Source organism: Dendrobates tinctorius, unplaced genomic scaffold, assembly GCF_039654945.1.
Source record: "Dendrobates tinctorius isolate UK_male_01 unplaced genomic scaffold, ASM3965494v1 ptg000115l, whole genome shotgun sequence".
NCBI classification, from domain to species: domain Eukaryota; kingdom Metazoa; phylum Chordata; class Amphibia; order Anura; family Dendrobatidae; genus Dendrobates; species Dendrobates tinctorius.
Window position 1 is genome coordinate 23596933 of NW_027361783.1, and position 21919 is coordinate 23618851.

Genomic DNA, 21919 nt, shown 5'->3' on the forward strand with positions numbered 1-21919 from the left:
ATGAGCAATCTCAAGGCTACAAGTCCATCTCCAAAGACCTGAATGTTCCTGTGTCTACCATGCACAGTGTCATCAAGAAGTTTAAAGCCCATGGCACTGTGGCTAACCTCCCTAGATGTGGACGGAAAAGAAAAATTGACAAGAGATTTCAAAGCAAAATTGTGTGGTTGTTGGATAAAGAACCTCGACTAACATCCAAACAAGTTCAAGCTGCCCTGCAGTCCGAGGGTACAACAGTGTCAACCCGTACTATCTGTCGGCGTCTGAACGAAAAGGGACTGTATGGTAGGAGACCCAGGAAGACCCCACTTCCTACCCAAAGACATAAAAAAGCCAGGCTGGAGTTTGCCAAAACTTACCTGAAAAAGCCTAAAACGTTTTGGAAGAATGTTCTCTGGTCAGATGAGACAAAAGTAGAGCTTTTTGGGCAAAGGCATCAACATAGAGTTTACAGGAGGAAAAAAAAAAAAAAAAAAAAAAAAAAAAAAAGAGGCATTCAAAGAAAAGAACACGGTCCCTACAGTCAAACATGGCGGAGGTTCCCTGATGGTTTGGGGTTGCTTCGCTGCCTCTGGCACTGGACTGCTTGACCGCGTGCATGGTATTATGTAGTCTGAAGACTACCAACAAATTTTGCAGCATAATATAGGGCCCAGTGTGAGAAAGCTGGGTCTCCCTCAGAGGTCATGGGTCTTCCAGCAGGAAAATGACCCACAACACACTTCAAAAAGCACTAGAAAATGGTTTGAGAGAAAGCATTGGAGACTTCTAAGGTGGCCAGCAATGAGTCCAGACCTGAATCCCATAGAACACCTGTGGAGAGATCTAAAAATGGCAGTTTGGAGAAGGCACCCTTCAAATATCAGGGACCTGGAGCAGTTTGCCAAAGAAGAATGGTCCAAAATTCCAGCAGAGCATTGTAAGAAACTCATTGATGGTTACCGGAAGTGGTTGGTCTCAGTTATTTTGGCTAAAGGTTGTGCAACCAAGTATTAGGCTGAGGGTGCCAATACTTTTGTCTGGCCCATTTTTGAAGTTTTGTGTGAAATGATCAATGTTTTGCTTTTTGCTTCATTCTCTTTTGTGTTTTTTCATTCAAGACAAATTAAATGAAGATAATAATACCAAAGAATTTGTGTTTGCAATCATTTTCAGGAAGAAACTGAGTATTAGCTGACAGAATTGCAGGGGTGTCAATACTTTTGGCCACAACTGGATGTATTTATGTATATATATAGGCAAGTCTATCAGAAAGTGTAGCCTTAATTGCCTACATGGTTAATGCTGGCTACGACAAAGACTTTAAAACACAGAGCATTGCAGCTTCCTGTGTCTAGCGCTGCACAGCCAGTACCCAGGACCATGTCAACGCGGACCACTCTTCCCTGCCAAAAGCGCCTTCGATGGGTACGCGAGTTTCAGAACCATGAATTAATAGGAGAAGGTGCCTGTATTACGTCAAGTGGATAGCCAAGTGCTTGTACATCCCCTTACCTATGGAAGAAAACACAACAAATCTACTAGCGGAAAAGAGGTTTTGGAAGTACACGGGAGACGTACAGAATAATAGTCAGGTAGTTTTAATGGTGCAATTGATATGTATTATTGTATATATCAATTACATTTGTGGTCAAAAGTTCTGAAACTGACAAATTTTAATTTTCACAATGTTGGCAACGTCAGTGGAACCCATCAGAGTTCTACGGTTTGGGCAGGATAAATAAGAGTCTGACTGTATGATCATAGTCAAGTACACTTTTCTTTGAAACATCCATTACACAGTAATATCAGGAAAATTCAAGTGGGGTCAAAATAGTTACTACACCTGTGGATGATTTTCCAAATTGTAATTTATCCAAAAAGAGACCCCATTTAGCAAATCTACCGTTTTGGCGCTTTAAGGGCTCTGAAAATAACACCCACGAACTATTACAGGAAACCGCCCTAAAAGGTGAATAGCATTCTCACTTTGGAGTCCTGCCATGTGCCAAAACACAATTGTAAGACCATGTATGGGGTATTGTCGTACGCATTAAGTTATTAAAATGAGTACTATTTTTCTTATTAGCTACAGTAATTGTTAAATATTCTGAGCTAAATCTACTTATTTTAACAAATTTAAAAGAAATCGATTTACCACCTGAGTGTTAAAATACTAAATCTTTTCCAAAATGGGTGTCACTTTGGGTGTTTTCTGCTGTTCTTGCAGCTCTGGGAGCAAGTGGCACCCATTAACTATTACTGTCAAATTAGGATTTAAAAAATAAGTAATGATTTTTCTATGTACACAACAGTTTCTGACCAGAGTGAATATTGACACATTCAGGAGAAGTTGATTTAATTAAGGGGTCCATGTCTTCCAACTACCCCAACCTTGTGATAATGAATAATGTAGGAGTCAAAACAACAGTTTAACTAAAAGAAAAAAAAAAACTTTTCAGGTTCCAGCATTATAAAATGGTTTGATCATCATGTGGGTTAAAAATGATTAGCAGATCCTAGATACATTAGTTGAGAGGTGCAGCTCCTGAAATGAAATCACTTTGGGGTAATTTTTGCAGTTCTGGCATCTTAACGGCTTTGAAAACAAGTGTTGCCCGCAAACGATTCCAGACAAATTGAAGCTCCAGAAGAGAAATAGCATTACTTTACTTTGGAGACTTTGTGTGTTCCCAAACAATAGTTTTGCAGCAATCAAGCGATATTGCTTTACAAATTTTATTGTCCACTTTTTTTTTTGGGTGGGGGCTAACCATGGGCGGATATACCGCCTTGTGCAGCTGCATCGGGGCCCAGAGGCTCCAGGAGCCACTGCAGGGCGGCTAATAATGAGGGCAATCTGGCCTGTTTTTCCAGGCCCAAGGCTCCGGGGGGGGGGGGGGGGGGGGGCTGGGGAGCTGGCCAAATTGTCATTATTTGCGGCAGGCAAAGATCCCAGCAAGTCTGCTACCTACAATAGAAAATGGCAGAGCTGCAGGGGTCCGTCCTGCTTCATGTCCAGCACCCACGCTTCCTGTCTCTGACACAGACAGCGGCGCCGAAGGATGGCGCCATGATTCAGCGACCGGCTGTGCCAGAGGAAGCAGCCTGAGGCAGTGATGCTGCGGCAGCGGGAGAGTGTGCGGACAGGTGAGAGGTACTGTGTGTTTTTTTTTTTGTATGTACGTGTGTTGTGTGTGTGTGCATGCATGCATAGCGCTGCGGGGGAATGTGCAGAGAGGTGAATGGTGCTGTGTGTAGCTGGAGGAGAGGGCAATAATGGGGGTGATGGGGAGAAGGCAATAATGGGGGTGATGGGGAGAAGGCAATGATTAGGGTGATGGGGAGAAGGCAATGATTAGGGTGATGGGGAGACGGCAGTGATGGGGATGGTGGTGGAGGAGGAAATGATGGAAGTGGTGAATGGGCAAGGATGGGGATGTGGGGGAGGAGGAAATGATGGAGATGACGGAAAGGGCAATGATGGGGGTGGGTGTGATACAAAAGAGACAAGTATGAGTGTGTGCCTGGGTTACGATAGGTATCCTGTTTTCAGAATAGGTGATTATGGAAGTCATGCTGCCCATATGCTACCATCTTAGAGCGTTATGCTATGATCATGAAGAGTTAACTTTGTGACAAGCAACATATGTTGAACTTTGGACAGTAGCAAACAACCTTGAAGCATTGTGCTATTGTTAGAAGACATGCCAGTGGCAAACAAATCTTGGGTTGTAATCAGTAACAAACAACCTTGAAGCATTGTGCTATTGTTAAAAAACAACCTATTGCACAATGGCAAAATACTGATGATTCGGCCTAAACATTCTGCACAGATGTGATCTTGGGGAACAGAAATTGGTTGAACGATGGATGGCAGCTGCTACCACATGCTCTATGGAATTTCTTCAAATTATTATAGAAAGCAATTCCATGTCTATCAATAAGATTGAGGAAGAAATAGGAAGATTGGAAACTAACCTCAAAAAAGATATGAGGAAAGAACATCTTGAGGACCTTTTGAAGGATATAAATAATGATCTTGAAAGATGGGAAAAAGATATATGTCAAACTAAAGCTAAGAAATATCAAAGAGACCGCATGGATTATGAAAATCAGAAGGTTTACAAATGGCAGTATCCTAAAACTGGAGAGAAGGATAAGAGCTTCAGAAAAACTTCATATAGTTCCATGTCATCTGCTTCTGACACTAGTACATCTCAGTCCAATATCGAGAATAATGCATCTTGGAATGGACGAACAAGATATGGCAATCAGAAAGCAGCTGATTTCTTTAAGAAAAAAACGAACAAAAGAAATCATCAATTTAAGGTGATAAATTTGTCTTCTCACATTCTGTCTGATAACCAAACTAAAATTCTAGAAAAAGGACTTACCTTTTCTCCTTCATATTCTCCAGATGCGTTTTCATCCATAAAGGATTTACATTTGTTCTCGAGAAAGTTGATTTTAAAGAGATGGCACAATAAAAGCCAAGGGAAAGATACTTTTGATACTATTGAAGAAAAAGAGGCATTAGCGGCCCTTGAATCTCTGGCTATGGAGAACGAATCCATTGAGGTAAGTAATTTCCCGGCACATCTATTAGGAAAGTCTAAAAAATTTCCAGCATTGAGCCTTTGTCCAGCGGTAGAGGTATTCACCAAGATGGTGTCACAAGACATTGAATTATTTCATCAAAGGGGGTATGGACATACCAACTTTAATCAATTGGATAGAGCAGCATTGGATGAAATGAAAAATTGGCAGGATGTAGTTTTCAAACCCGCCGACAAAGGTGGGAATCTTGTGATTTGGCCCCACACGATGTATGAAAAACAGGCGTTGAAACTCCTCAATGATAAAAACTGTTATAAAAAAATGGTAATTAATCCTATTAAATCTTTTCAGGAGGAGTTGTGCAATATATTGGAAAAAGCCTTTATGGAGGGAATTATCCCTAGGAAAATGTGGGATACAATAAAGAACCTGCACCCGCGTATGCCGACGCTATATTTGATCCCAAAAATCCATAAAGACCCCACAGATCCCCCAGGGAGACCCACTGTGTCTGGCAATGGGGGACTGTGTGAAATTATAACACAAGTTTTGGATTACTACCTGAAACCTCTGGTAAGTGAACTCCCGTCTTTCGTAAAAGACACTACGGCAGTGTTACGAAGACTGGACAATTTAAATTTAAACCCAGATAGTATTTTTGTCACGGCAGATGTAGAGGCGTTATATACGTCGATTAAGCATGTGGATGGGATAAAAGCAGCGTCAATGTATTTGGAAGCTAGCAATTTGGATAAATCAATGATAGGTCTCCTGTTGGAGTTATTAAACTTCATATTGACACAATGTATTCTTGTTTGGGCAGGATGTCTATCTGCAACTTCAGGGGACCGCAATGGGGGCCTGCTGTGCCCCCTCATATGCCAAACTTTTTTGGGGGGCATGGGAAAGAGATATTTTTCAATGTAACCCCATTCCCCAGAATCATCTCATCCAGGAATGGATGAGATATATTGACGACATTTTGTTTATATGGGAGGGCAGTATTGTGGATTTAGAAAAATTTATGGCTAATTTGAATCTAAATAATTCTAATATAAAACTCTCCTTCAACTATGGCACCAGGGTGGATTTCCAGATTGACATCCGGCCCGATGGGAGTATTTCTACTGATGTGTTCCGTAAAACTATGGCTGCAAACTCAGTATTGCACGCCCAGTCGGCCCATTTACCATCAACGATAAGAGGAATTCCCATCAGTCAATTCCTCAGAGTAAAGCGAATATGCTCTCAAGAAAATGATTTTGAAAGACAGTCTAAAGATCTAGTGAAAAGATTTCAAGAAAGAGGATATGGCAAAAGGACTATCTATAGAGGATATAATCGGGCCAAGAACATAACAAGGAATGAGCTCCTGTATAAAAACAAACAGAAAGAGCAAATTAACAGAGATGACCAAGTGCGTCTCATAACGACATACCATAATAAGTGGCGAGAATTCCGTAATATTGTAACCAAGCATTGGCCAATATTGCACACGGATCCTGTACTTAAGAATATTTTGCCAGCAGCTCCCTCTATTGTAGCAAGAAGATCTAGAAACCTAAGGGATATTTTGGTGCATAGTCACTATGAACCAAAAAAACAACAACCAGTCATGGATTCCCAGATGCCTGGTTTTTTCCCATGCGGGCGGTGTAAGGCATGTGCAAATTGTGTAAAAGAAAAAGATTTTAAAAATTTTGATGGATCAAGAATCTATGTGATCAGAAAATTCATCACTTGTACATCTAAAGGGGTTATCTACCATGCCACCTGTGCCTGCGGGAAAATATACATAGGATTAACTACCCGAGAATTGAGGATTCGTGTCTGTGAACACATTTTAGATATAGAGAAGGCAAAAACTATGGAGGATATAACTAGTCTTAAAACTATTCCAAGACACTATAAGAAATGTCATAACTGTGATTCTCGCAGTTTACAGATTAAAGGTATAGATATGGTATCTGTAGGACCGAGGGGTGGGGATCTGGGTAAACAGTTGGCCCAGATAGAAAGTCAATGGATTTTTAGATTAGGCACCCTCACGCCTCAGGGCCTGAATGAGAATCTCGGCTTTGGGGCATTTCTGTAAATGGTTCAGCTAGTAGACTTTTCTTCTCTTTCATATTGGTGCATCAGTTTTTTATTTTTTATTTTGATTTTTGATTTTATCTAGTTTTATTAGGGTGGGATTAGGATATGTTTACATGTATGGTTTTAGCATATGAGTAATTGTCATTTTGTCTCACCTAGATGGATCACCCATTATCTGCAGTCTGATATGCATTTCAATGAATGTGAACCCTTTCTCCAAGTTCTCAGGGTGGATAAAAGAAAAATGGAAGAATCTAGTCTGAAAAATGAATTGGGTGTCAACTATTATAAAATTCAACAGAACTTGGAAGTACATGTGACATTTTTTCGTCCATCAAGATTGTGTTATTGAGAAATAAGAGGAGATGATTATTATGTGGGGGATCAGATAGGGTAGGGCTGGTAGGAATGTATTATTTCATTAATATCTCCACTTTTGGTGGTGTCAACACAATATACAGTACCAAAGCTTATGTTAGTGTATCGGAGCGGTTTTTTTTTTTAACCTCAGTAGTGGCATATGATACACAGTCACTATAATCAATATATATTCACTATTTTTTAAAGTTAAAAATATATAAAAAAAAAACATATAAAAAACATAAATATAAAGACTGGGTTCACTTCACTTTTTTGCACCCATATGCATTATATTTAATGGATAGGTTTTATAAAAATATAAAAATTGCAATTAAAAATTTTAAAAATAATAATTAATTTTCACTGCACTTTTTTACATCACTCCGCACTTTATTGTATTTAGTGCGTCACACATTTATATATTAATATTAAATAAATCTAGGCACTGGCTGTTTAGGTCAGTGATAATATTAAGTGTATCAAATTAAGTCAATAATAATTCTATTCACTTGCACGCTATTTGTAGTTTTAGTGGGAATGAAAATAGTGAACTCTGGTACAATAAACCGGCCTGCTTTGTCTCACTCGCACGGCTGTCTGTCTTTCAGGCATTTGGTGGGTAAGAAGTGTGGCGTGTCTCCTTCCTGCAGGGGAGACTGTCTGCGCTCTGCTCAGCCATGTGCAGGTTTGATGGTCAGCGCTGTGTGTTTGTTTCAATGTGCGCTGAGGCTAAATGGTAGCTCTGTATAATGATTTGACTGATGGGAGGCGTTATATCAGGCAAATACTCCTCTTAGAATACTTTGACTGCAAGTGGGCGGTCTTGATTCATATAGCTCCTCTTTTCAATGATTTCATTGGACGTTACTTTCATGATTCAAGAACAATGCCCTACCAGTTTTCCCTGTGTTCATTGGACTGCGATGTGTATAAGGGTGACGTGGGAGAACTAGACACACCCCCAGGAAGAAGCAGGGGCGAAACGTGCGTTGGGGTTCGGGGAAGCAGCATCCTACTCTATGCCTAACTCCACTGTGCACACTGCTTAGGTAATATGTATTTGGCGATGCATTCCTCACATTTATTTTCATGCTTTGAGTCATTTTAACCTGCATACATGAGAGGTGAGAGGCTGTGGTAGTGCTGTAGCAGCAATGGCTGCATATATTGCATATTGTGGGTAATTAGAATCCACATATGTGTAAGGCTATGGTGGTGTAGCAGCAGCAACAGCTGATTAATGAATAGTCATTCAATGGTGTGAATTGTGTGTTAGATTCTATTCACATTAAGGTAGTAAATTTTATTCACATCTATGCAGGTTTTTGCATGCAATTTTCTGCAGCCATGTGTATAAGGCTATGGCGGTGTAGCAGCAGCAACAGCTGATTAATGAATAGTTATTCAATGGTGTGAATTGTGTGTTAGATTCTATTCACATTAAGGTAGTAAATTTTATTCACATCTATGCAGGTTTTTCGCATGCAATTTCCTACAGCCATGTCATGGTGTAGCAGCAGCAACAGCTTATTAATGAATAGTTATTCAAAGGTGTGAATTATGTTGTTAGATTCTATTCACATTAAGGCAGTACATTTTTTTCACACCTATGCAGGTTTTTTTGCATGCAATTTTCTATAGTTTTATTAAAAATGTATCCAATCAATAAATACTAAGCATATTGTTGGGCATATTATAATATTCAGGATACTGCAGTCATTTTCTTTAAATTTTGACTCTTTACATAATTGAATTTGTATCCTTTTGCTGTTTCTCCTTCCTATAAGTGTTGGTTTGAGGCAATGGTTTTATGGTTGTATGTCAATTAATGTTTAATAAAATATGTATTTTATGAAATGAGTGACACTCTTAGTTATTGGGTCACCTTACAGTGACATAACCTTTGTGATATATTCATGCATTGAGAGTGTAGCCCGCCTCTTTGAAGGATAATGGGCTTGGGTATTGTGCTTACTAACAGATGTGATAGGGGAGGATGTGGGAGCTGTGTATAAAAAAGGGGACCCTGTGTCAGCGAGGGACATTCCAGAAGGTATCGTGGATGCACGGTTTCTGTGATGACCAGACTAGAGTATTTCCTCCTCGCTGACACTGTGGTCCCTCCAGTGGAGAAGTGATGTTACAATACTTGGTAATGTATTGATGCTTATTTCTCTATGTACTATAATTCATATTAATTTTATGATTCACATGAAATGAATTAACGAAACAGGGTAATATTATATCTGCCATTCCATAATTCAGCATTATCCTGATGCAATCTTAATAAATTGTTACATTATTGTTTTACCATAAAACTGTATTCAGTGTGCCTAATTTGTATATTAGTGAGCGTTACGTAAGTAAGGGTGTACCTGCCCTGTCACTTTGACGTGGTAAAACAGTGGAGGAGAAGGCAATGATGGAAATGGGGAGAAGGCAATGCTGGTGGTATTGGAAAAGACAATGATGGGAGCGGTGGGGAAGGAGGCAATGATGGGGGTGGTGGAGAAGGCAACGATGGAGGTGGTGGAAAGGGCAATGATGGGGTGGTGGGGGAAAAAGCAATGATGATGGGGGTGGTGGGAGAGAATGCAATGATGGTGGTGGTGGGGGAGAACGCAATGATTGTGGTGGTGGGGGGGAATGCAATGATTGTGGTGGTGGAATGGCCAATAATGGAGTGGCAGATGAGAAAGCAATGATAGTCGTGGGGGAGAAGACAATGAGGGGTGTGGGGGATTGGGATTTGAGGAAGGGTGACTTATAATGAACTTAGGAACAGGGAGAGGCTTATTATGTCTAACACAGTCCCTTAGTATATAGTGTACTCACAAATTCTGTACAACACCATCCGTAGTTACATAGTCCCTATTTTATTATGTATAACACCGTCCCTTATTACGTACCATCCTCTCTAGTTATATATGGTGCCATCCCTTATTATATAGCTTCTTCTGCTGTTATGTACAGTGCTTTCAATTACATAGTGTATTCTTGTTAATTTTGTTATTCATAGCGCCCTCTCTTATTACATAGTCCCCTTTCTTTTTAGATATAAAAAGACTGCTGATGGAGCAGCCGGTGACCAGACTACCAGTCCATCAGCTCCTCCATTAGAAAGGAAGTTTTCCCATGCTCCATCAGCCATCATTGCATTATACAGCCAACAAGACAGGACGGTATGTCAGCAATAATAATGGAGACTATGTAATATTATATATATATACCCATAAACACACATATACATACACAGGGTGGTCCAAAAGTACCGAATGTACTCGTGTATAAGCCGAGATTTTCAGCCCTTTTTTGGTCTGTAAGTCAAACACCCCCCCGGCTTATACACGAGTCATATACCGAGGTGGGCGGGGGAGGGGGAGCGGGGGTGTCAGAGACCATACTCAACTCCTGACATCTCTGCAGCCCCTGCTTCTCCCTCTGCCATCTGCTTCCTGCGTTCAGGGGTCACGTGGTACCGCTCATTAAACTCATGAATATGGGCATATTTATGAGTTTAACCCCTTCACGACCAATGACGCCACATAGGCGTCATGAAACCTGGTTCAAATCTGACCAGTGACGCCTATGTGGCGTCATGACTTCAAAGCCCCCCTGCGGGTCGGGTGACCGGGGTCACTGAAAGGTCACCCGACCCGCAGATACAGGGGGCTTTGTAATTCACCACAGGGGGCGTGGCTTCGCCCCCACGTGGCTACGATCGCTCTGATTGGCTGTTAAAAGTGAAACAGCCAATCAGAGCGATAGTAATATTTCATCAATGAAAATTGATGAAATATTACAATCCAGCCATGTCCGACGCTGCTGTAGCATCGGACATGGCTGGAGACACCGATTCCACCCCCCCACCGGCGATCGCCCCCCCGCAACTGAATGACAGCGGCGATCTGCCGCCGCTGTCATCATCTGCCCCCCTCCCATTCCCTCTGCTCCCCGCCAGCCTCCGATCCCCCCTCACCCCCCCGGTACCTCCTGAGTCCCCCCGTCCCTCCCGGTGTCCCTCGGGTCCGGATGATGGGATCCGCCATCTTTGAAAATGGCGGGCGCATTCGCAGTGCGCCCGCCCGAATCTGCCGGCTGCAGATTCCATTCTTTCATTTTGATCACTCTCACAGTGATCAAAATGAAAGAAAAAGTAAATAAACCCCCCCGATTATCACCCCCATAGGTAGGCAGAACTAATAAAATAAAGAAAATATTTTTATTTTTATCTTTCCATTAGGGTTAGGGTTGAAAAGAGGGTTAGTGTTGAAAAGAGGGTTAGTGTTGAAAAGAGGGTTAGTGTTGAAAAGAGAGTTAGGGTTAAAAAGAGGGTTAGGGTTAAAAAGAGGGTTAGCTTTAGGGTTAAAAAGAGGGTTAGCTTTAGGGTTAAAAAGAGGGTTAGCTTTAGGGTTGAAAAGAGGGTTAGCTTTAGGGTTGAAAAGAGGGTTAGGGTTGAAAAGAGGGTTAGGGTTAGGGTTGGAAAGAGGGTTAGGGTTGGAAAGAGGGTTAGGGTTGGAAAGAGGGTTAGGGTTGGAAAGAGGGTTAGGGTTGGAAAGAGGGTTAGGGTTGGAAAGAGGGTTAGGGTTGGAAAGAGGGTTAGGGTTGGAAAGAGGGTTAGGGTTGGAAAGAGGGTTAGGGTTGGAAAGAGGGTTAGGGTTGGAAAGAGGGTTAGGGTTGGAAAGAGGGTTAGGGTTGGAAAGAGGGTTAGTGTTGAAAAGAGAGTTAGGGTTAAAAAGAGGGTTAGCTTTAGGGTTAAAAAGAGGGTTAGCTTTAGGGTTGAAAAGAGGGTTAGCTTTAGGGTTGAAAAGAGGGTTAGCTTTAGGGTTGGAAAGAGGGTTAGGGTTGGAAAGAGGGTTAGGGTTGGAAAGAGGGTTAGGGTTGGAAAGAGGGTTAGGGTTGGAAAGAGGGTTAGGGTTGGAAAGAGGGTTAGGGTTGGAAAGAGGGTTAGGGTTGGAAAGAGGGTTAGGGTTGGAAAGAGGGTTAGGGTTGGAAAGAGGGTTAGGGTTGGAAAGAGGGTTAGGGTTGGAAAGAGGGTTAGGGTTGGAAAGAGGGTTAGGGTTGGAAAGAGGGTTAGGGTTGGAAAGAGGGTTAGGGTTGGAAAGAGGGTTAGGGTTGGAAAGAGGGTTAGGGTTGGAAAGAGGGTTAGGGTTGGAAAGAGGGTTAGGGTTGGAAAGAGGGTTAGGGTTGGAAAGAGGGTTAGGGTTGGAAAGAGGGTTAGGGTTGGAAAGAGGGTTAGGGTTGGAAAGAGGGTTAGGGTTGGAAAGAGGGTTAGGGTTGGAAAGAGGGTTAGGGTTGGAAAGAGGGATAGGGTTGGAAAGAGGGTTAGGGTTGGAAAGAGGGTTAGGGTTGGAAAGAGGGTTAGGGTTGGAAAGAGGGTTAGGGTTGGAAAGAGGGTTAGGGTTGGAAAGAGGGTTAGGGTTGGAAAGAGGGTTAGGGTTGGAAAGAGGGTTAGGGTTGGAAAGAGGGTTAGGGTTGGAAAGAGGGTTAGGGTTGGAAAGAGGGTTAGGGTTGGAAAGAGGGTTAGGGTTGGAAAGAGGGTTAGGGTTGGAAAGAGGGTTAGGGTTGGAAAGAGGGTTAGGGTTGGAAAGAGGGTTAGGGTTGGAAAGAGGGTTAGGGTTGGAAAAAGGGTTAGGGTTGGAAAGAGGGTTAGGGTTGGAAAGAGGGTTAGGGTTGGAATTAGGGTTAGGCTTGTGGTTAGGGTTATGGTTAGGGTTGGGATTAGGGTTCGGGGTCTGTTGGGGTTAGGGTTATGGTTAGGGTTGGAATTAGGGTTATGGTTAGGGTTGGAATTAGGGTTAGGGATGTGTTGGGGTTAGGGCTGTGGTTAGGGGTGTGTTGGGGTTAGGGCTGGAGTTAGAATTGAGGGGTTTCCACTGTTTAGGCACATCAGGGGGTCACCAAACGTGACATGGTGCAACCATTGATTCCAGCCAATTTTGCGTTCAAAAAGTCAAACGGTGCTCCCTCCCTTCCAAGCCCCGACGTGTGCCCAAAAAGTGGTTTACCCCAACATATGGGGTATCAGCGTACTCAGGAAAAATTGCACAACAACTTTGGGGTTCTAATTTCTCCTGGTACCCTTGGGAAAATAAAAAATTGGGGGCTAAAAAAATATTGTTATGGAAAAATTTTTTTTTTTTTAATTTTCACGTCTCTGCGTTATAAAGTTCTGTGAAGCACTTGGGGGTCCAAAGTGCTCACCAGGCATCTAGATAAGTTACTTGGGAGGTCTAGTTTCCAAAATGGGGTCACTTGTGGGGGGTTTCTATTGTTTAGGCACATCAGGGGCTATGCAAACGTAATGACGACCGCAGACCATTCCATCAAAGTCTGCATTTCAAAACGCCACTACTTCCATTCCGAGCCCTTACGTGACTGTACAACAACGTTTGGGGTCCAATTTATCCTGCTACCCTTGTGAAAAAAAAAATTGCTGGGTAAAAATCATTTTTTTTGAGGAAAAATAAATATTTTTTATTTTCACGTCTCTGCGTTATAAACTTCTGTGAAGCACTTGGGGGTTCAAGGTGCTCACCACACATCTAGATAAGTTCCTTAGGGGGTCTAGTTTCCAAAATGGGGTCACTTGTGGGGGGGTTCCACAGTTTAGGTACATCAGGGGTTCTGCAAATGTAACATGATGCCCGCAGACCAATCCATCAAAGTCAGCATTTCATAATGTCACTACTTCCCTTCCGAGCCCCGACGTGTACCCAAACAGTGGTCATCCCCCACATATGGGGTATCAGCGTACTCAGGACAAACTGGACAACAACATTTGGGGTCCAATTTATCCTGCTACCCTTGTGAAAAAAAAAAATTGCTGGCTAAAAATCATTTTTTTTTGTGGAAAAAATTTTTTTTTTTATTTTCACGGCTCTGCGTTATAAACTTCTGTGAAGCGCTTGGGGGTTCAAGGTGCTCACCACACATCTAGATAAGTTCATTGAGGGGTCTAGTTTCCAAAATGGGGTCAACCAAGGACAAAATCTGCAAGGAGTTTGTATGTTCTCCCCGTGTTTGCGTGGGTTTCATCCGGGTACTCTGGTTTCCTCCCACATTCTAAAGACATACTGATAGGGAATTTAGATTGTGAGCCCCATCGGGGACAGTGATGATAATGTGTGCAAACTGTAAAGCGCTGCGGAATATGTTAGCGCTATATAAAAATAAAGATTATTATTATTATTATTATTATTATTATTTGTGGGGGAGCTCCAATGTTTAGGCACACAGGGGCTCTCCAAACACGACATGGTGTCCGCTAACGATTGGAAGTAATTTGCATTTCAAAAAGTCAAATGGCGCTCCTTCCCTTCTGAGCCCTGCTGTGTGCCCAAACAGTGGTTCCCCCCCACATATGGGGTACCAGCGTACTCAGGACAAACTGGACAACAAGATTTGTGGTCCAATTTCTCCTGTTAGCCTTGTGAAAATTAAAAATAGTGTGCTAAAATTCATTTTTGAGGAAAAAAAATTATTTTTTATTTTCACTGCTCTGTGTTATAAACTTTTGTGAAGCACTTGTGGGTTCAAAGTGCTCCCTACACGTCTAGATAAGTTCCTTAGGTGGTCTAGTTTCCAAAATGGGGTCACTTGTGGGGGAGCTCCAATGTTTAGGTGCACAGGGGCTCTCCAAATGCGACATGGTGTCCGATAACGAGTGGAGCTAATTTTCCATTCAAAAAGTCAAATGGTGCTCCTTGCCTTCCGGGCCATGCCATGCACCCAAACAGTGGTTTATGACCACATATGAGGTATCTGTGCACTCAGGAGAAATTGCTCAACAAATTTTAGGATCCATTTTATCCTGTTGCCCATGTGAAAATGAAAAAACTGAGGCTAAAAGAAAATTTTTGTGAAAAAAAAGTGTATTTTTTTTTTACAGATCAATTTGTGAAGTACCTGGGGGTTCAAAGTGATCACTATGCATCTAGATAAGTTCCTTGGGGGGTCTAGTTTCCAAAATGGGGTCACTTGTGGAGGAGCTCCAATGTTTAGGCACATCAGGGGCTCTCCAAACGCGACATGGCAACCGCTAAATATTCCAGCATATTTTCCATTCAAAAAGTCAAATGGCGCTCCTTCCCTTCTGAGCCGTGCGCCAAAAAACAGTGGTTTATGACCACATATGAGGTATCGTTGTACTCAGGAGAAATTGCCCAACAAATTTTAGGATCCATTTTATCCTGTTTCCCATGTGAAAATGAAAAAAATTATGCTAAAAGAAAATTTTTGTTGGAAAAATTAAAATGTCCATTTTTTCTTTCCACATTGCTTTAGTTCCTGTGAAACACCTGAAGGGTTAATAATCTTCTTGAATGTAGGTTTGAGTAGCTTGAGGGGTGCAGTTTTTAGAATGGTGTCACTTTTGGGTATTTTCTGCCATATAGACCCCTCAAAGTGACTTCAAATGTGAGGTGGTCCCTAAAAAAAAATTGTTTTGTAAATTTTATTGTAAAAATGAGAAATCGCTGGTCAACTTTTAACCCTTATAACTTCCTAACAAAAAAATATTTTGTTTCCAAAATTGTGCTGATGTAAAGTAGACATATGGGAAATGTTATTTATTAACTATTTTGTGTCACATAACTCTCTGGTTTAACAGAATAAAAATTCAAAATTTGAAAATTGCAAAATTTTCTCAATTTTCACCAAATTTCTGATTTTTTGACAAATAAACGCAAAAATTATCAACCTAAATTTACCACTAACATGAAGCCCAATATGTCACGAAAAAACAATCTCAGAATCGCTAGGATCCGTTGAAGCGTTCCTGAGTTATTACCTCATAAAGGGACACTGGTCAGAATTGCAAAAAATGGCCTGGTCATTAAGGTCAAAATAGGCTTGGTCATGAAGGGGTTAATGACCGGTACCACGTGACCAGCTGAATACAGGAAGCAGACGACAGAGGGAGAAGCAGGGGCTGCCACTGCAGAGAAGCCTGTGCGCCAGCAGGGGGTGAGTATGATGGGGGTAGAGCAATATTCACCTGTCCTGGTTCCATCGCCGTGCACCGCTGTCTCCGGGTCCTCCTGCTGTGACGGCAGAGGGCGCGATGACGTAGTCAGTGTGCGCCCTCTGCTGTCACTGCAGAGACCCAGGAGACATAGCGGTGGACGGCGATGGAACAGGGACCGGTAAATATCGCCAATGCCAGGGGCTCAAGACACCGTCACCTGGCCCCCAGCGACGGAGAGGTGAGTGTCATTTCTTTTTTATTGCAGCAGCAAATAAGGGGTATTTATGGAGCATCTTATGGGGCAGCATTAACCCTTGTACAGCAGCATATTATTGGGGGTATTTATGGAGCATCTTATGGGGTAGCATTAACCCTTGTGCAGCAGCATATTATGTGGGGTATTTATTGAGTATCTTATGGGGCAGCATTAACCCTTGTGCAGCATATGGGGGGTATTTATCGAGCATCTTACGGGGCAGCATTAACCCTTATGCAGCAGCATATGGGGGGGGTTTATCTATGGAGCATCTTCTTGGACCACCATTAACCCTAGGCTTATACTCGAGTCAATAAGTTTTCCCAGTTTTTTGTGGCAAAATTAGGGGGGTCGGCTTATACAAGGGTCGGCTTATACACGAGTATATACGGTAGGTGGACAGAAAATAATTTAATTTATATGTAAAATTATATTTACTAACACAAACATTGACAATTACATTTTATCCTGAACAATAATACAAAAAGCTCATAAATTTTATCAATGCAGGTACTCAAACTGTTTTCCATCACAATTTGCAGTTTTGAAGCCTGCCTCTTACGCTTCAACAAACATTTTTGCACAAGTCTCTATGGGTATTAATTTCTTGAAATGCATATCTTATGTAATTTTTCAAATCACTGACACTTTTTGGTTTTCGACTATAAACTTTGTACTTGAGTACTCCCCAAAAGAAAAAATCCAATGGGGTCAAGTCTGGTGAACGTGCCAGCCAATCAAGTGAGCCTCTTCGGCCAATCCATTTATTAGGAAATGTTTCATCAAGATACTCGCGGACTACTCTTGAATAATGAGGAGGGGCCTCATCTTGTTGGAAATAAAGGTCACTTGAATTAGGCTGTTGCTGTAACTGGGGAACAACTTGATTCATTAGAATTTTGAGATACTCATCTCCTGTGACTGTTCCATTAAAAACAAAAAAAAACAAAACACAACACCAAAGCTTCAAATACCACCCCAAACATTGACACCAGGCTCATTTAGTTGTTGCTCTAATGTTAAATACATGTTCTCATTATACCACTAAATACAATTATGTCTGTTAATATGGCCAGATAATTTGAAAGAAGCTTCATCACTTCACATAATGTTATCTAAAAATATTGGATTTTCTTCAATTTCGTTAAGCATAATCTCACTAAATTGCAGCCGCCTGTCTGGATCATCTTCCAATAAATCATGAATTAGACGTGGACGATAAGCTTTCCACCCAATAGATTTCAGGATTCGCATGATGGAAGCTCGTCAAATTCCCAATTTTAAAGAGACTCCTCTAGTGGACTTTTTTGGACTCCAAACAAATGTTTAAGCAACAAGTTGTTTATTATTTTCTGTACAGGCTGTTTTGGGTCAACCAGTGTTTTGGGCATTAAGGATTGAGCCACTGGCATCGAATTTGTCACGAATGTGGTAAATGGTTTGTCTCTTTGGGGCTTGAGTAGCAAATGTTTCAACCCAATTTGCTCTAACTGTTTCAGCATTTTGAGATTTCCAATATTCTTTTAAAATCCATTTTCTTTTTAAATTATTTGCCATTGTAGGTTATATGAATTATCTGAAAACAGATTTTGGGGAGATTTATCTGTGAAAACTGGATCTGTGAAACTGATTCAGTTGCCCTTAGCAACCAATCAGATTCCACCTTTCATTTTCCAAAGAGCCAGTGAAGAATGAAAAGTGGAATCTGATTGGTTGCTAAGGGCAACTGAGTCATTTTCACTTTAAACCATGTCTGATGAGTCTCCCCCTTCATAACCCTATTACACATACTGTCCACCTACTTTTGGACCTGCGTGTGTGTATATATATATATATATACACACATACATACATACACACACACATATATATACACACACACATATACAGAAATCATACTCACCCCCTGCTTGTTCCATGCTCTCTGTGCTTCTGCTCTTCCTGCTTTCAGCGGTCACGTGGTACCGCTCATTAAATCATGAATATGCACATATTCACGAGTTTAATGAGCGGTACCATGTGACCGCTGAAAGCAGGAAGAGCAGCGGTGCCGAGAACATGGAACAAGCAGGGGGGGCTGCAGAGACCTGCGCCAGGAGGGGGTATGACGGGGAGCCATATTCACCTGTCCCTGTTCCACCGCTGCACGTCGCTATGCTGTCTTGCATCCTCTGGCAGTGACATTCAGGTCAGAGGGCGCGATGACGTTAGTACGTGCCCTCTGCGTGAACAGTCACTGCAGAGCCGGCAACGCTGATAAGTAGCGGCAGCGATGGAGGCGAGTATGTAGTTTTTTTTTTTGTTTTTTTTTATTGAAGCAGCAGCAGCAAAATAATTGGATTACCTTACGCTACCTGTGCAATCGGGGCCACTCACTGTGCAGCATTAAGAGGCCACTCCCAGTGCAGCATTATAAGGGGCCACTCACTGTACATCATTATAAAGGGCCTCTCACTATAAATATTCAAAAACATTAAACCAACTGATGTCTCAATTAATTTTACTTTTATTGGTATCTATTTTTATTTTTGAAATTTACTAGTAGCTTTGGCATTTCCCACCCTAAGCTTATAAGTCAATAAGTTTTCCCAGTTATTTTGTGACAAAATTAGGGGGGGGGGGGGGGGGTCAGCTTATACACTAGTATATACAGTTGTGGCCAAAAGTATTGACACCCCTGCAATTCTGTCAGATAATACTCAGTTTCTTCCTGAAAATGATTGCAAACACAAAATTCTTTGGTATTATCTTCATTTAATTTGTCTTAAATGAAAAAACACAAAAAGAATTGTCCTAAAGCCAAATTGGATATAATTCCACACCAAACATAAAAAAGAGGGTGGCCAAAAGTATTGGCACTGTTCGAAAGATCAAGTGATGCTTCTCTAATTTGTGTAATTAACAGCACCTGTAACTTACCTGTGGCACCTAACAGATGTTGGCAATAACTAAATCACACGTGCAGCCAGTTGACATGGATTAAATTTGACTCAACCTCTGACCTGTGTCCTTGTGTGTACCACATTGAGCATGGAGAAAAGAAAGAAGACAAAAGAACTGTCTGAGGACTTGAGAAACCAAATTGTGAGGAAGCATGAGCAATCTCAAGGCTACAAGTCCATCTCCAAAGACCTGAATGTTCCTGTGTCTACCGTGCACAGTGTCATCAAGAAGTTTAAAGCCCATGGCACTGTGGCTAACCTCCCTAGATGTGGACGGAAAAGAAAAATTGACAAGAGATTTCAAAGCAAGATTGTGCGGATGTTGGATAAAGAACCTCGACTAACATCCAAACAAGTTCAAGCTGCCCTGCAGTCCGAGGGTACAACAGTGTCAACCCGTGCTATCCATCGGCGCCTGAATGAAAAGGGACTGTATGGTAGGAGACCCAGGAAGACCCCACTTCTTATCCCGAGACATAAAAAAGCCAGGCTGGAGTTTGCCAAAACTTACCTGAAAAAGCCTAAAACGCTTTGGAAGAATGTTCTCTGGTCAGATGAGACAAAAGTAGAGCTTTTTGGGCAAAGGCATCAACATAGAGTTTACAGGAGAAAAAAAGAGGCATTCAAAGAAAAGAACACGGTCCCTACAGTCAAACATGGCGGAGGTTCCCTGATGTTTTGGGGTTGCTTCGCTGCCTCTGGCACTGGACTGCTTGACCATGTGCATGGCATTATGAAGTCTGAAGACTACCAACAAATTTTGCAGCATAATGTAGGGCCCAGTGTGAGAAAGCTGGGTCTCCCTCAGAGGTCATGGGTCTTCCAGCAGGACAATGACCCAAAACACACTTCAAAAAGCACTAGAAAATGGTTTGAGAGAAAGCACTGGAGACTTCTAAGGTGGCCAGCAATGAGTCCAGACCTGAATCCCATAGAACACCTGTGGAGAGATCCAAAAATGGCAATTTGGAGAAGGCATCCTTCTAATATCAGGGACCTGGAGCAGTTTGCCAAAGAAGAATGGTCTAAAATTCCAGCAGAGCATTGTAAGAAACTCATTGATGGTTACCGGAAGTGGTTGGTAGCAGTTATTTTGGCTAAAGGTTGTGCAACCAAGTATTAGGCTGAGGGTGCCAATACATTTGTCTGGCCCATTTTTGGAGTTTTGTGTGAAATGATCAATGTTTTGCTTTTTGCTTCATTCTCTTTTGTGTTTTTTCATTTAAGACAAATTAAATGAAGATAATAATAACAAAGAATTTGTTTTTGCAATCATTTTCAAGAAGAAACTGAGTATTATCTGACATAATTGCAGGGGTGTCAATACTTTTGGCCACAACTGTATGTTGTTTCGTCAGATAGAGCACTGTAAACGCAACATGGCATCCACAATTCAATTCAGCCAAAACTGCACTCCAAAAGTAAAATAGTGCCCCTTCTCTTCTGTGCCATGTGCATCCATAGATTCTGACCACATAGGGGGTGTCAGCACTTTCAGTACAAATTACTTAATACATTTTAAAATGTAGTATAAGCGTTACTTCATAATGCAATTCTGAAAATAAGATCTCATGAAATTTGGTGCTACGTAAGACACAAAATTAAATCAATTGTAAAGCTATAAGGATGCATTATAGTCAAACATACCCTAGGATGAAAATAGAATGTCTTCACATTGGTCTCCAACTCAAACCCTGACAAGCATTTCTACCCTACTGCCTCTGGGAGTCCAAAGGTAAAGTAGGGTCAAAACAAGCAACATGTCTGAGGTAGAGGCCAAGGTGGTGACACATTTTTATTTTTGGGTATGTTTGACTAGAATACATCCTTATCCCTTTACTATTGCTTTAAATTTGTGCATTACTTTGCACCATATTTTCTTTATAAACTTGCTTTATTGCATGCTCAGCGAAAAAGCATACTACAAATCAAATACAAAAAGTACATTACAGATCCATGGTGTATATTCATGTAAAAAGTCAACATTTACAAGACGTGTATTCAACAGAAAACCGTAAACACAAAAACATCAATATAATTACAAAAGCAATACTGTAATGTCCCCAGCTCGAGACCCGACTTCCCTCCAGCATCAGGGATCAGAACCTTGGAAACATATAGGCTCAAATCACTCTACCAAGGTCAGAAAGCAGGTGGGACCTCAGGGTGTTAGTAGAATAGGATATCCTAGGAGATGCACTCCATCACTCCCACACTTGAGTAAATGTTTGCATACCAATCTTTCACAGGAAAATGTTATTTTAACTTAATTATTCCATTGAGAAATGGAAGGGGTTCTATCCCCCATCTACCAGGTCTAATGCCTTCCAGGCCGGGAAGGGATTTTCCTGTAGAAAGGATGGATTATGATGGATCCATAAGGACTCTAAGACACCCAAATAAACAGACCTCTGGTGTGTACGGGATGAGTATTCCCAAGATGTCTTCCAGTAATTCCAACATATCTCCCCAGAACAAAGATGCGAGGTCATTCCCATACCATGTGTGTTAAAAGTCCACACCAGGCATTCCACACCGATGAAAAAGTGGCACTGCCTACCCGTTTTCTGAAGCATTTTAGGGGATAAACAAGATTGGTGGAAGAAGTATAGCTGTATTATTTTGTTATTGTTTGCAGGAGACATATGAATTGGAGATTCCAGCTCCAACATCCAATCTGCCATAGTTAGCTGTGGAATCCTGGTTTATCACCTGGTTTATCACCTCTCTTCGACAGAGTTCCCACACAGCAATGGC

The 21919-nt window shown here is 41.6% G+C and overlaps 1 protein-coding gene across 2 annotated transcripts in view; it reads right to left on the minus strand.

Moving 5' to 3' along the window:
* The window catches only part of CEP192 (centrosomal protein 192), a 325551-nt gene that overhangs the window by 194179 nt on the left and 109453 nt on the right, over nucleotides 1-21919 (minus strand). The window lies entirely within an intron of this gene.